Source organism: Pantherophis guttatus, chromosome 3 (genome assembly GCF_059756535.1).
Source record: "Pantherophis guttatus breed Tessera chromosome 3, ASM5975653v1, whole genome shotgun sequence".
NCBI lineage: Eukaryota > Metazoa > Chordata > Lepidosauria > Squamata > Colubridae > Pantherophis > Pantherophis guttatus.
This window is the reverse complement of record NC_142065.1, coordinates 48,487,980-48,503,575: the sequence shown is the minus strand read 5'-3', so window position 1 is coordinate 48,503,575 and position 15,596 is coordinate 48,487,980. Positions and strand designations below refer to the sequence as shown.

At 34.6% G+C, this 15,596-nt stretch overlaps 1 protein-coding gene across 6 annotated transcripts in view; it reads right to left on the bottom strand.

Moving 5' to 3' along the window:
* The window catches only part of USP49 (ubiquitin specific peptidase 49), a 31,244-nt gene extending 15,917 nt beyond the window's left edge, over window positions 1–15,327 (bottom strand). For 2 of the 6 annotated variants that reach the window (XM_060689812.2, XM_087889523.1), the window contains exon 1: window positions 15,209–15,327. The gene's annotated coding sequence lies outside the window, so the exon portion shown is untranslated. Of the gene's footprint in view, window positions 1–8,894; window positions 9,051–14,751 lie in introns of those variants that run through there. The other 4 variants (XM_060689811.2, XM_087889524.1, XM_060689813.2 and 1 more) reach the window with 3 other exon arrangements.
* Between the last annotated feature and the right edge of the window lie 269 nt (window positions 15,328–15,596).

Here is a 15,596-nt window from a genome sequence, read left to right as displayed (position 1 = left end):
ATATGTGTTTTAATGTGGGTTATAAATTCTATATTGCTTACTTAGGAACAAGGTAACTCAATGTAGTCTACTTTTGCAGACTGATAAATTTTCATAAGCAGTATCTGTATTATTCTGAGCAATAACTGATACCAATAAATATCCAGTGCATCACTGATTTCAATTCACTATGTAATTCTTATTTGTCTAAGCAAAAGAGGGAGAGAGGGAGGGAGAGGAGAGAGAGAGAGAGAGATTTTTAATATACTGTATATATTAACTGAAGGATTTTGCACAGCTGATAAAAATATCTTCTGTTGACATCACAAACAAAAACTTGCCAGGACAATTTTATGAAAAAAGTGACTGTGTCTGACCTTTGATTGGAAAGATCCAGATTCAGGTTACTAATCATAGAGGCTTAGTGGGTTACTAAGTCTACTCACTTTCTCTCAGCCTAATTTATTTAACAAGATTAAGAAAACAACTGGAGAAGAAGTGTTCTGTATTCCATTGTGAGCTCCCAGAGAAACGGTGGACATAAATTTAAATACGGTAGTCCTTAATTTACAACAGTTCATTAGTGACCATTCAAAGTTGCAACAGCACTGAAAAAAGTGACTTATGACTGTTTTTCACACTTATGACTATATCAGCATCCCCATGGTCATATGATGAAAATTCAGACGTATGACAACTGACTCATATTTATGAAGGTTGCAGTGACTGGGGTCATGTGATCCTTTTGTAACTTTCTGACAAGCAAAGTCAATGGGCAAGTCAGATTCACTTAATAATCATGTTACTAATTTAACAACTGCAGTGATTCACTTAATTGTGGCAAGAAAAATCGTAAAATGGGACAAAACTCACTTAACAAATGTCTTAGTAGTAATTTTGGGCTCAATTGTGGTTGTAAGTCGAGGACTATCTATAAACAAAAAATCCATAATAGAAAACAGGGGTAACTGCAAATTGTGTTATGATTAACACAACTGTTGTAAATATGAGATTAGGAAATAGTCATCTAGTCAAACTATTTTGAAAACAATTCTGTTTATTGGAAGAAAATTATTTTTTATCTTGTTTAGAGAACTGTCTACTTACACTCATTTATTTGGACTTTATTTTATGCAATTGGTAGAGGCAGCTCATCATATTTCTGACTATTATTTAAGTAAACCAACGTCTGCATAATGAAACTTTGCCTCATTTTGTTTCTTGTTTCTACTGGTCCAATCTCAATCAGTAATAGAGTGACACTACTATATATAGCCCATCATTTTGTCTTCCAGGGTTGAGATTGGAAGGCCAATGTTTCAATACATTTAATGTTTACTTAAACCTCTTAAATGAATGTTCAACATATAAGAGGAATCTTCTTCAGGTTTTTTTTATAGATATTTTAGAGGGAAAAACAGCCTTCGCTGGTTTCAATATGATAGAGATGTTTTGTCAAAGCTAAAAAACTTTAAAAAGTGGAAAGATACGTCTCAATTGCCAGTATGGGGGGTGGGGAGAGAGAGAGATTTGTACAAGTATGAAAAAAAATATGTATTTTAGAAATTCTTTTGCAAAGCACTTTGTTTACTAGCTAAACATTTAAATTAGAGGGTATTAGTATCTTAAAATTGGACTGTAGCTAACTGGTCTATTTTAATTCATGATGAGTTTCAGAAATGATGTTTTAATACATTGACAAGAATGTCAGAATTTGCTGATAATTTACTTGACATTGAACAATCTGATATAACTGATTGGAAAGCATGAGGGAGGGTAATTTTTGCTTTTAGTATCAGTCAGCAGTTGTTTTACTTTCTTGACTACACAGTGTACAAAGGATTAAAAATACCAATTTCAATATTAAAAAGGCACATTATAGGAGAAATAATTGGCCTGAATTAAATAACTCTAATTTCTGACACTATGTATAACTCTACAAATAACAAGATTGACAGAAAAAAGCCCATAAAAATTAAATGTTCATTTATTTCTCATCATTTAAGTTTGTGAAAATATAACATTTAGAGTGACATTTAGAGCATAAATAATCTTAAAATTCTAAATTGATGGCCCTAATTAGAAAACATTTCATCCAATAAGTCATAAATATTAAGAATTATATACAAATATATAAATAGTGGAAAAATTATTTTAGAAATAAATCATGTTTCAAAAACGTACCTATTTCTTTCTCTAAGGTTGAGCTTTGAGAAAATTGGTTCTACCAGTTTGCAATAGACATCTGCTTTGTAAAATGTTCATTGGCTATCACATGTGACATCACAATCCCTCCTTTCCTAGTTGTTCAATTTGTTTAAATAAAACAATCACTTTAATCTATTAGAAGTAATGCAGCATTTATATACCAGTAATTTAAAATGATAGATCTTATAAGAAGCTTTTTATCTTGGCTGTTCACCGCCCTGAGTCCGAAAGGAGAAGGGCGGTATAGAAATTTGAATAAAGTAAAGTAAAGTAAAGTAAGAAGCAAGGAGAGATAAAAATGTTACTAGAACTGCATCTGTCAACTTTATAAGTGAGGAGAAAGGCAGGCTTAGGATATAGTGCAAATCTGAATCTGCATGCAAAAATTTCTCACAAAATATTATAGTACCCTCTACAGAAATTTATGCACATTTGTCTTTTACATCACAAAATCAGAAAGTTGGAATGGATACTAGATATTCTCTAATCCAATCTCCTGTTTGGTTCATGATTTATTACAACATCACTGACATCACTGACCATGCATTCTGTCTAAAGATCTCTAGTTAAAGAGAACATACCTTCATGTGATAATCTGTTCTGTTACTTAACAGGTGGTGTGGTGTGATGTGGAATGGGATGGTACCCCTTTGAAAACATGGTTCTTCCATTAACATTGAGGATCCCATTGTGAGTCTGCAAAGTGACTATATGAGGCTAAATGATGGTTGTTCCTCCACTATCTGCAGGTTATTTTGTGGTTTTTGTTTTCATTTTTGTTGTTATATGTTTGATATTTTTATACTGTGGTGATATGGTTTAATTGCTACTATGCTTGAAAGCTGCCAGAGTGAGATGAGTTGCTAAATAAGCCTGGTAATAAATACATAAAATAGTAAGAAAGATAGCATTTGCCTTTTTGCAGCTGTTCATATGGCCAAAACAACACAGGAATTTTTGCAAGTGCACTGTAATCATCATTTTTTATCATCTCCTTATCTATAACATTTCCCTCTCAAAGCAAAATCAAGAACCTGAGAAATATGTTCATCTATAAAGTTTCTCACTGAATTAATAGAAACAGAAAAAGAACATTAAAACATATCCAACCCTAACATGACCTATCCCTATTTGTTTTTAACTGTGGTAGAAAAATGTCAATTTTTTAAAAAATGATTTGTTCACATGCTGCTGCCTTTAACTTGTCCCTAGCCTATAAGGGAGAAAGGCTTAAGAAATGCTTATTTGTTAAAAATCCCTTATTCTGACAAATTTAAGCAAAGTGTCAAGGTGTATTAAGCAGAGAAATCAGATGACCAGAAACAAATGCCATAGAGACAGGATTGGAATCAGCAATAGATTCTGCAAATTTTATATTGGAATTGTTTTTCAGTGAATTCAATAATGGGTGAATAGCATTTCAATTTTACAATAGGAAAAAGCTGATAATAGCAATAGTACTTAAGACTTATATACTGCTTCATAGTGCTTTACAGCCGTCTCTAAGTGGTTTACGGAGTCAGCATATTTACCCAGCAATCTGGGTCATTTTACCGATCTTGGAAGGATGGAATGCTGAGTCAATCTTGAGTCGGTCAGGATCAAACTGCTGGCAGTTGGCAGAGTTAGCCTGCAATACTGCATTCTAATCATTTCACCACCACAGCTCTTATAAGATTGCTATAAATGATGTTTGCTATGGTGCCATAGAGTTTTAACTCTGGAATAACTATCTATTGCTTTTACATCACATCCCTATTATAAATTCCTAGTGTATTGTATATTCCCTCTTCAAATCTTGCTCGGGTATAAGGATGGAAAATATAGAAAAAAGAAGAAATTGATGTTTCCAGTAGAACCAGCAATTTTCGTATTTTGGACAGGCAACAGAAGATCAGCTAATTCAAGCAGGGACAGCACGTACATGGGCTAGTGCTTCCCAGACCTTAGATAAATAGGCATGCTAGCAGAGAAGTTATTCTATACTGAAAGATGATCAACCTCTTTCAGTCTTAATTACCTGTCACATTATTATACATTGGGAAAGGTACTTGAGACCTCTTTAATAGCTACAAGGCCAGAAAGGGATTTGTGCCTTTTCTCTTCCCTCCTGAGGCTCCCTGAATATCTTGAAAAGATACTCCAGAAAAATACCAGGAGGAGGATTCTTACTTTTGAACAGTGTTACACTGGGGACTGCAACAGAAAAAAGGAAATTAGCCATAACTAAATAAAAAACTTATATGAACAATTAAACCACCAGAAGCTTTTAGGCATCTGTTGAAGTTTTTTTTTTAAACTGTGCCTACATTTTTACCCAAATTTTACTTCTTTGATGTATATGGTTTAGATTTCATTTTATTTTGATTCTATTAATAATTAAATATTTCATTTTTCTTGCCTTATATTAATGGTGTCTCAAAAATTCATGACTCCCATCATTATGACATTTTCGAAATTGTTGAAGACTTGGCTATTTTCCAGGCTGTGGGGATAAGATGATTTATAAGCTTATGGGTGATCTGTTGTTCTGTTCTCCTGGCTGAGCAAATGTTTCTTATATGTTTTTTTTTTAATTTCTAAGATTCCCAAAGTCTCAAAAAGTAATGTGACCTTAAGATGATTTCATCATTGTGGCAATGAGTGTAACATTGATAATGTAATATTAAAAGACAGATTTCATAGAGCAATTCTATGTGGTCACTAAGGACTTAGACTTAATGACACATAATCAATAAAATAATTTTTGCATATTGCATTTTATTTGTAAGCAAATTTGAGATTTTTAATAATGGATAGTTGTATACAAATATATTAAAATGATGCAATTATGTTTATTTGCATATTGATCCTTTATATAATTTTGGTCAATATTCCATATTTACTGAACCCCATCTCCCATATTATGAATAATATGAATATGAATAATATTATAACTCCTATTGCTTAGAAAGAACCTCAACTCTCTAAACACAGAGGTGTCAAACTCGCGGCATGCAGGCCGGATGTGTTACGTGCTGGCCACGCCCACTCCCCATTTAGCAAAGAGAAAAAAGTTGCAATACGCCACATCATGTGACATTGCGAGTTTGACACATGTGCTCTAGAGGTTTTAGTGCTAGAAGGACTATGAAGAAAGATTAGTTGGAGTATTTCTAGCTATCAGTAATTATCAACATTATGGCTGGAGTCCTATACATATTTACTCAGGGAATGTCATCACTGATAAAAAGAGATTTCAGAAACTGGATATTTTTCAGTGATAAACTTTGCAACTCAAATCAACAGTTTATCAGATTACCTAAGCATACAGTAGTGTGGTACTTCTAAATTCTAATGAAGCATTTCTCCTCTCAATGCTCAAGAATTTATAGTGTTTTTGAATGTTAATTTTTCCACTGAAATGGAACCTGGGGAGCAAATGCCTGAAGAAAGAAGAAGTGTACACATTTTTCCCCTTTCTTGAAGCATTATCATCTTCTAGCTGACCAAAGGCATTTTGATGAATATGGTAAATTACAAACTCTACAATTGCTATAAAAAGCCTACACACTCCTGTTAAAATACCAGGCTTCTGACATGGAAAAAAAAACCAAAGATAAATCACTTCAGAGTTTTTCTACCTTTAATATAACATGAGCTGTACAGTTCAGTTAAAAAACAAACTGAAATCTTTTTCATTTCTTCAGCACCATTGTAATGATTGCTAAACAAATGATGGTAAATCAAGGATTGTCTGTATATGCATAGCCTAAATAATTCTTACCAAACATAGTGTGCATTTACAAGTTAAGCAAAGCAGATCTACTTTTGCATATGTGCACATTTCCTTTATATTCAAGAAGCTTTACAAGAGAGTAGTTCTAATTGGAAATTACCTTTCTAGGGCTGCATTTCTGATCCAAATAATTTCATCTTGGTATTAATACTTAAATAACATAACAAATGAACACATGATCCTAACACTTTATATACTCCAATCAAATAATACATATTTGGGGTACTATAATTCCATTTACTGTTTATTAAATGGTAAATCTTACAAATTGATAACAAATACTATAAAAATCAATCAGACTATTATGATTATTAGACTTACTGGAAAATTAAATTACTTTTAATTAGTTTCATTTCCAATAGTTTCTTTAACTATTCTTACTGTGTAGTAAACAGTAAGGTGAGAACATAATTTCATTAAAAGTACCACATTGTTCACTGACTTCTTAATGTACTTCTTAATGATCACCACTTAGCTGTGATCAGGTGTCCTCCTGTTCGAATGACAAGATGCAAGTGTCTGTGCTTGAAGTTGGAGATTTTTCTCAGAAAGTATACTTTCTGCTGTCTGGAACTAGCCTATGGTTGCCATGGAGGCCATTAACTCAACCTCCCCATTGAAAGTTGGGGAAATTCCAACACCAGTCACTATACAGTATTTGATTTATTCTTTGTCTTGGGAGAAGTTGATGGAACTATAAAAAAAAACCACAGTCCCTCTAACATTGGCAGGCCATGCTATTATATATAAACAGGGAGCAAATCCCACACTTACCCACACTGATATTACCCAGTTGGATAATGAAATGTGTGCAAGCAAACAACCAAAGTCAGAGAGCACCAAGGACTCCATGCTTTCTAGTAAGTACATTTTGGTTTACAGCCTATGCATAAGTACTTAATTATAAATTTCAACAATCAAGTAACTTCCTCAGCACAATGTTATCAATTTATCACCAAAAAGCTTGAAGCCAGTCTGTGACTGCCTTCAATTTTGCTGACCCCAAAATAAAGAGAACAAGGAGACATCATGAGCCAATCAGTGCTATTTCTCCAGCTAGCAAATGGAGAGTGCAAAAACCACTCGTCTGGATTCTGACCCTTCCTATTATTTGTCCAAAAATAATAGCTGCCAAGCTGTCATTCCTTTACTTTGTTGCACTGAGAAGACTTCTACTGAGGAATGTACTACAAATTTTACAACTACTGTAATGGTTGCAACCTTGCTGAAAAGATGGAAATACAAAAGGAGAAAGGCAGAGAAGAAACAATACCTTCAGACAGACATCAAGACGGACATTCCTTCAGACAGACATTCCTCTTAAAGGAAAGAAAGTTTGAAGCAATCCAGAACCCTTTACCTCTTACCCAACTCTAACGAAAAGAAAATTGCTAGAACAAAACATCAAGATGTATCCTGGGATTTTGCATGTTGGATATATAAGAGAAATGGAATACAGATAAAACTCTTGCTTCCTTTGCCTGGCTACTGTACCTTAAGGTAGTGCTTTCAAAGTGTTCAATGGAATCCTAAAATTCCATGAGAACTTAATAGGATTCCATAAAAGACTAAAAGCAAACAAAAAACAAAAACAAAACCCTTTCATTCACTAGAGCTTTGACTATTGATAGGAGATTGTAAGACTTAAAAAAAATTAACAGGCTTTACAGCCTGAAAAAGTTTGAAAATTTCTGTCTAAAATATCATTTGCAAGTATTTGCACAGTCAAAACTGCTCATGTGAGTTACATTTTAAGGTGAAACCACTAAAAAACTATCTGCATTTGTTGAATCACACACACACACAATCTGAATGCATATTGAGTGAGACTTGGAAGCTATTCAGACACCTTTCTCTTTTAAGATCCTGTGAACAGAACATACATCAGCTGAAGCCCAGAAGCCAAAAGAGTCCCACCAACGCAAGAACAGGCCACCCACAAACTCTGCAAAGCAAAAAAGATTACTTCTTTTGGTGCAATTTTGGATATACCACCACTGAACCAGAAATAAGCCAGCTCAGCTGGTGAATGCAGGCAACAGTGTAAGATCTGAAGCTGGTCCTGGGGTGGTGGAAAGACCTTGTGTGGAAGTGCTTTCACCCAGAAAATGACTTAAAGACATCTACACTGCTGAAACCAATCAGAAACTGTAAGTTAGACATTTTTTATTAGCTTTGGCCCTAAGCCTTAACATCGTGGCGCACACACAAACTTTCCTCGTTCTTGCCTATCTCAACATCAAAAATAACTTCATTTATGTATTTTCAATTTATAGGTCACTTTTAAAAACATAGAAATAGAACTACGGTATAAAAAAATAGCAATCCAATTTTACATCCTGCTTTCCTTCCAAGAGCTCAAACAATGTTCATCACTCTCTCCCTTCCCATTTTTTCTCACAACCCAGTGAGAAATGATATTGGGCAGAGAGGGAATGATTAATCTAAAGTCATGCAGTGAGTTCCATGGCTGAGGGTCAGTTGTATCTGGGTCCTAGTCCTAGTCCAACATTTTAATAAGTGGGGAGAAAATTAGATGCAATAAAAGACAGGCTTTTGTTTATTTAGCAAAAAGGACTCATGTCCAATCCCACATTTATATTTGTTTATATGCATGACTATATAAATATATAAGAGATGGGAGGATTAAACTACAATAATATATAATAATTGGCATTCATATTTTATTACAAGGGATCTTAAAAATAGCTGAAAGTACTATTTTTTAAAAAGGAAATCATTAACACACACACACACACACACACACACACACACACACACACACACACACACAAAGGAATTATTTACATTTACAGGGCTACTCATAAAAATAATCTGTTTCACAAATACATAAAGCATTCCAGTACTGTTCACAATGTTATGGGTCTTTTTCAAAAGTATTTAAGTCTTTATCTCTCATAACAGTTACCATTAATTGTAATGAGTTCAGGAGGTGGAGGAGGGAAATTGATCTACAGAGCATGCAGGAATCACACAGACAGCTTGCTAATCAAGGACAAGTGTTCATAGGCCTGAAATTTTAATTTTATTCGTAGTCTGCTTCTAGAAAAAAAATAGAAAAAAACTAAATTAAACAATTATTTAACAGAACAGTTTACAGAAAAATGTCATTTTAAAATATATTTTACAATCTAAATTAACAATATAGATTGGTCTTTGAAAATTACGTGATACCTGAACAGCATTCAAGATAAATACAATAATTTCTACTAGAAATAAAATTCATGCAGAATTTAGAATTAAAATAAACCCTCAGCATTGAATCAGAAGAACTAATGTTTACAGGTAGTATCTAACCTAGAGTCTAGGATGATATACAGTTCAAAGTAATAGTTTGAACTTAATAATAAGATGTATGTGTATGAAAACCCAATGTTTCCAATTTATTGGGATTGCATTCACTGATTCCAACTATAAATTGGGCAATTCATTTCTTATTTTCAGCAAGAAAAATATCTTTTGATTTAGTTAGCTATGATGGGCAATATGTTCCTTTCTTTTTGCAAAGCTGAGTACATGGCTGAAGATATCTTGCATCTTTATTTTATTAGATATATATAATATAAATAGTTCTTTTAAAATATTTACCACCAGTTTAGCAATAAAATTATTTTTTCCTCTAAATAAATATTTAATTATTTCTTTTCAACTCATTTAATGTAAGTACATTGTGATTGTTTGCAAAGATTTTATGGTCCTTCCCACCTCAAATATTGGTCAATCAATATATTGAATATAACTATTTGCATCACCATCACCATTAACATCCCATTCTAAATTCTGCCTTCGTACATTGGTTATATAAACAATAAACCTTGGGGAAAGCTATTTTAAATCTGGCTTGGGTTAACACTGCATGAAAATGAAATTGAAAGCTGACAAAGCTTCTTATAAATATCTGTTTAAAAGGACAATTCTGGGCTCCACAGAAGATTCCTAGGCACTTGTAGAACAGAAACATAAAGAGTGGTTGCATCCATGTATTTGTATGGAAATGTGTCCATTTGCCCAGAGAAAAGGAACAAAAACCTGAGACAGTAGGAAGTATCCGGGGAAGGGGGAGATTAGTAGGAAAAGCTAGCTGACCAATTTGTCTTTGACCCATTTACCTATAATGGGTGTTCTGTAGCCAGCTAGGTACATTATGACAGCCATTTTGTGAATAGAAAAGGCTCCCCCAACAGCCATTTTGTGAGAGTTCCCCTGATATGTTCACAAATTCCAACTGTATCCACCAGCTCCTCAAATTATCATCTCCAGTCATATGTAACAGTTCTTAACATATACTTTCGTTCTGGAGCTTTATTTTGTATAATTTTCAATAAGAGAATAACATACACTAGATAAAACTAAGAACTGCCTGCTATCCTGACACAATAGATTTGGTAACTGCTGAATCTCACTCTTTTAGGCACAGAGAAATCTGTGGCAATTTCTTTTATATTACCAGCTCTTAAGGATACACACACACACAACTAGCTTGCAAAGGACTGGGCCAATTATGCACAAGTTCTATCAGTAACTATAATCCACACATTACATGCAATGTACTGCACAGCCAATTAAGAATAAACATTTAAAAATACTAAGGTAACAAATATAAATGAATTTCCAAACTTGAAAATAGCACAAATTCAATCATAGTCTGTTACATTCAGAGATTAAAAATTGAATTTAAATTACATTTATTAAATAATTCAGTGATTGACAATTAAACATACAAAGGGTAAGGTGTAATGAAGATTTTCTCATCTAACAGTTTCCATAGATCAAAATGTTATCTCCTTTTTTAATCCCGACTATAAAACAGTTTTTATGCAATATAAACATCATCCAAATCAAACTATAACTAAGAGTATAAATAGAGTTAAGTCAAGGTAGACACAGTTCCTTCAAGATTACTTATTCTTAATTTATTGAAATAATATTCACAAAGATGCTTTGCTCTATTATAATTTTTAGCAACTTGAAGAAATCTTAGCAATATTCATACAATGTTATATACTAAATAGTTGTTAAACAGAAATGTTCAAAATCATTACAGATGGAAGTTATGAAACATTACTGGAAATACTTCTCTTGAAAGAGGATTGAAAGAATAAACCTATGTGTCTGTATTCTACTGACTTTTATGGATATTTTTCCCTAGAGAGTCTAGCATTAACTACTTACAGTACCTAGCTTCTATTTACTGTCTGGATAGGTAGAGGGGCTGCACCCAAGTTGCAAACACCTGATAATGGGTTACATAAAGTTATCTTCCTTTTATGAGCTGCTTAAAAGGGCTGTTTGTATACGTGAGAATGGTTTCTAAACATATCCTTTTTTTTCTCTTAGCATTTTCAACATCCATCTTTAAATTTGCTACAAAAGGGCACATTTAAGAATGCCACTGAACCATTTGTGAAAAGAACCAGTAGCAGCAGTATTTTGGGACTTAGTGGATTCTGGAGATAATGCAGATCCAGCTAACCCTTGAATACTGGCAAGGATAAAAAAAACCATGTGAAATGTAGTATTTCTTAGCACTATAGTGCTCTTTCACATCTGCTATCCCTTACTTTTCTTATAGTTTCTTACAGGATATTGTATGTTATCATGGCAATTACGTTGCCTCAAAAACAAAGACATCATCCACTACTCCTTCAGTAAGCTTATTTTCTTAAGTATTTTTCTCTGATTAATCGTCTACTAAAGTTTCTGGTTTTTATTCTGGACCTCCTTCCTGTTGCTTTCATTGACTGCCCACCCACCCTTTTGTCCCCAAATACATAACATTCAAGTTTCAGTACTTCCCTTCAGCCCCCTCTAATTTCCATGCCTATCAACTCTCTTTGGAATACAACAACATCTCAGCAGTTGAAATAGTGGCTGGAGTGGAAGAAAGAGGGTAATCAACAGCCTTTACAGCCAAATACTATTTACAATTAAGCTGAATTTAAATAGATCACAGAAAATAACTAGGAGGAGATTGTGACTTTATATTCCAAACTGAAAATATAATTCTATACAAGTAACTCTTATTAATTCTGCATTGCAAATCTTTTTGCTGTAAATAATGATTGCAAAGATGGATGCTTCTGTATTGTCTACCATTTGTCAGACTGAGAAATACTTAGAGGGATCATTTTGAATGTGTATGTCAGCTTGGAGCCAGAATTATTCAGCCAGGATGAACTAATACGTTGAAAATAGCAGAACAGATTTTCCTATGGGTGCCATCCACAGCAAAATATACCTAATACAATCACCCCTGAGGAAACCTCTTTCCTCCAGCATTGCAAATCCTTAGCCAAATAATACCTATTCCAATTGTTAGAAAGAAAAGAATAACTGAAGATAAACTCTCTCTCTTCAATATTCCAATTGCTTCACTGCTGTGAACCCAATTCTAAAATATACTATTCATGGATACTTAGAACCATGCTAGACTCTAGTGTCTAAGTAAGTAAAGCCAATTAGGAATAAAAAAGTGAAATAGCCATTGGTGCTTTTGAGTAGGAAAATTAAATTTGTAAAATGACATTTAGAAAAGGAACAAAGTATGCCCAGGTAATGTTGAACTCCAACATTAGCTGATTATAGCCTTAGCCATCATAACCAATAGCTGGGATGATAGAACAGCAATCCAATATCTGGAAGACCCTATATTTCCCTACTTTTAAAATCCATATTCTATGCTTTGATTCTTCCTTTTGCATTATAACAATTGTATAAGCAAGCTAAAATGCAATATTGTAACAGTAACAAATATTTTAAAAAGAGGACAGTATAATTGAAAAGCAATAAACTGAAAGAGTATAACTTATTTTTGCAATTGTATGTGAATTGTATCACCCATTAGTATTTGTTTAAATGTTTAAGCACATCTATTTTGCCTCTATTATTACCAATGTTTTTTCATGATTAGTACCAGGTAAATCAATATGAATAGTTAACATTTAAAAATGCACATTGTATTATTAGAAATATAGTGTTTCCACATTCTGCACTTTAAGCATTCAATCTATATATCATCCATAAGTGGAGAAGTATGACATTCTCACTTTTGAGGGTGAAGGTTCGTTCTCTGAGCTAGTGGGTTGGTTTCTGAACGTTTTATTACCAGGCTAAGTAACATCTTCAGCGGAGTTTAAGGATGTCAGTGTCAGTGTTCTTCTGTTTATAAACACTAACACTGACATCCCCTTAACTCCACTGAAAATGTTACCTAGCCTGGTAATAAAATGTTCAAAAACCAACCCACAAGCTCAGAGAACGAACCTTCAACCCTCATCCTACATCCAAGCTACAGATATTTGCCACTATTGCATTCTCATTTTTCTAATTTAAATTTAAAACAATAGTTCATAAACAAATGAACATTAAATAGTATTTAACATGAAATTTAATTTTGGGAAGTGAGAAAGAGTAGAAATCATGTTTTTCTACCCTAAAATGGTTGTGACCAAAAAAGGGAACCAGATTTCACAAAAGACTTAGGAGAAAACATAAAAGAACCAGAGATGCTTGATTTTACACACCTTCGCTATTATTTTTTATATACTATATTTTGACAAAACATATTAGTTAAGAGTGAAGACTTGGCTCCACCTCATTTTCTATTAAAATGTGGGTGGGAAAGAAAAAAAAATTAAATGAAATAAGCAAAAAACTTTGCTTCCTTTTGAAAGATCAGTGAGCCAATACATTTTTAAACTATAAGAACTCTAAAACTTTTTAACAGAGAGAACAGTATTTATATGCAGGTGGCTAGAGATTCTGCTTATGTTGCAGTTTACCATTATAAGATCATGCCCATCTATCAATGCAAGTAGCTAATTTTTTAAAACAATGCTTCATTTTTCTTGTATATTTAAATGTTTCAATGATAAAAAATAGCATAGATATTAAAGAACCATTGTATCAACATAATTACATCAGAATGTATGTTTAGATGAAAATGCAGTATTAACAATACAGTAATAATTTCAACAGCATAGTAGCTATATAACAAACAGCATTTGAAAATGAATTGTTACAAAAGCTCAATCCATGTTTAAAGGCCAAGAATTCCCAACTGAATCAGTGCTAGGGACATATAACGTCTATCACCTGATCTCCCCAAATCTTGCTATTTATATCAACATGCTAATAAGAATGAAACTTCAAATTACAAAATACATTCTAAAAGTAACTTTAAGGTGCTTAAGCTGTAATGTTGTAAAAAAAAGAAGTTACAAACATCTTACTTGAAATTGACCATGTAAGATTCTAACTTGCAAACAAAGAAGTACACACAACTAAGCAACAACAGCATGAGGTCTTCCTGTTGCCTATCACCATTCCATCACTAGTTATACCATCTCTTCCAACAATATACTACTTAAAACCATTGCTACTTTGCCTACCAGTTATTTCTTCCAACTCTTTTGCTGCTCTCCAGCCACAAATGGCAACAACTATGAACATGCACACAACTGTTTTAGCTTTCAGCAACTATGCTATACCTACCAGGTTCTTAATGCAGTTCTTAATCTCTTTAAAGTGGCTTTCTTCCAGCATCCTGCAAGTTTAATGTCTACTAGTTTACTTCTCCCCCCCTCTTTTTTTTTCTGCCCCTATCCTCAAGCTATCTCACAGAAGCCTATGGATTCAATACACTCCTAGCTCTCACTGTAGCACAGCCTGTTTACCAAAGCAGAGTAAAAAGTCTGTCTCAGACCTTCAAAAGTCAGTTGTTGGCCAATATCTTTGATCGGGCAAATCCTGTCACAACTATTCACCTTTTCATTTGGGAGAGTTGGCTCCTATCTTCTTCCCCGCTCCCTCTAAGAGGGGCCAGAGCTTTCCCCTTCTCGGTGAGCACAACCTTCCTTGTCCCCTTTAAGTAGGGGCTGAGAGAAGAAAAGGTTCTTCCCCACCCACCCCCTACTCTTTAGGGGGTCAAGACCTCTTCCCCTCTGCCGGCCTGCCCAAACGCGTGAGCGACATTCCCTCCAAATCAGAAGGTGGGGCTTAAACGAGCACAGCCTTCACGTCCCCAATGTGGAATCTGAGCTTCAAAGGGGTGGAGCCCCCTCAAACCTTCCACTACAATTGGGGGGTAGTCTCCCCAACCGGCTATAACCACGCATAAAAGAGCCTTTTCTACCTCAGGAAGGGCTCTCCTACTTCCCCCTATTTAAGGTCTAAACCCCAAGGGGGTAAAGCCCCCGCCCCCCCTCCGGCCCCTTTATTTACCGCCATCATCAGCACGCGCGAGCTGTCACCAAGCGCGAGACACCCCAACCGGTACACGACACGCCCCCCTCGCCCGCCATTGGCTGCCAACTTCACTCCGCCCCTGATTGTCATTGGATAACGCGCCCGCCACACATTATTTCCGTCCCACCCCCGGCATGTGACGCTTTCACTATTCAGCTATCTTGTTTACGCCGTCTGCGCCCGAAAGCCGTCGAGAGTTTTCTGGGACGATTTTTTTTTTTCTTCTTAACGTCATATACGTAACAAGAAAAAGCGGGAAGCGGCCCCTGGTTTTATGCGAGTGACGCGTCGGGCGATGCGCGTTCTTTTCAAGAATCAAAAAGATTCTAACTGCTTCGCTCCAAGGAACTCGGGCTCCTTTTCT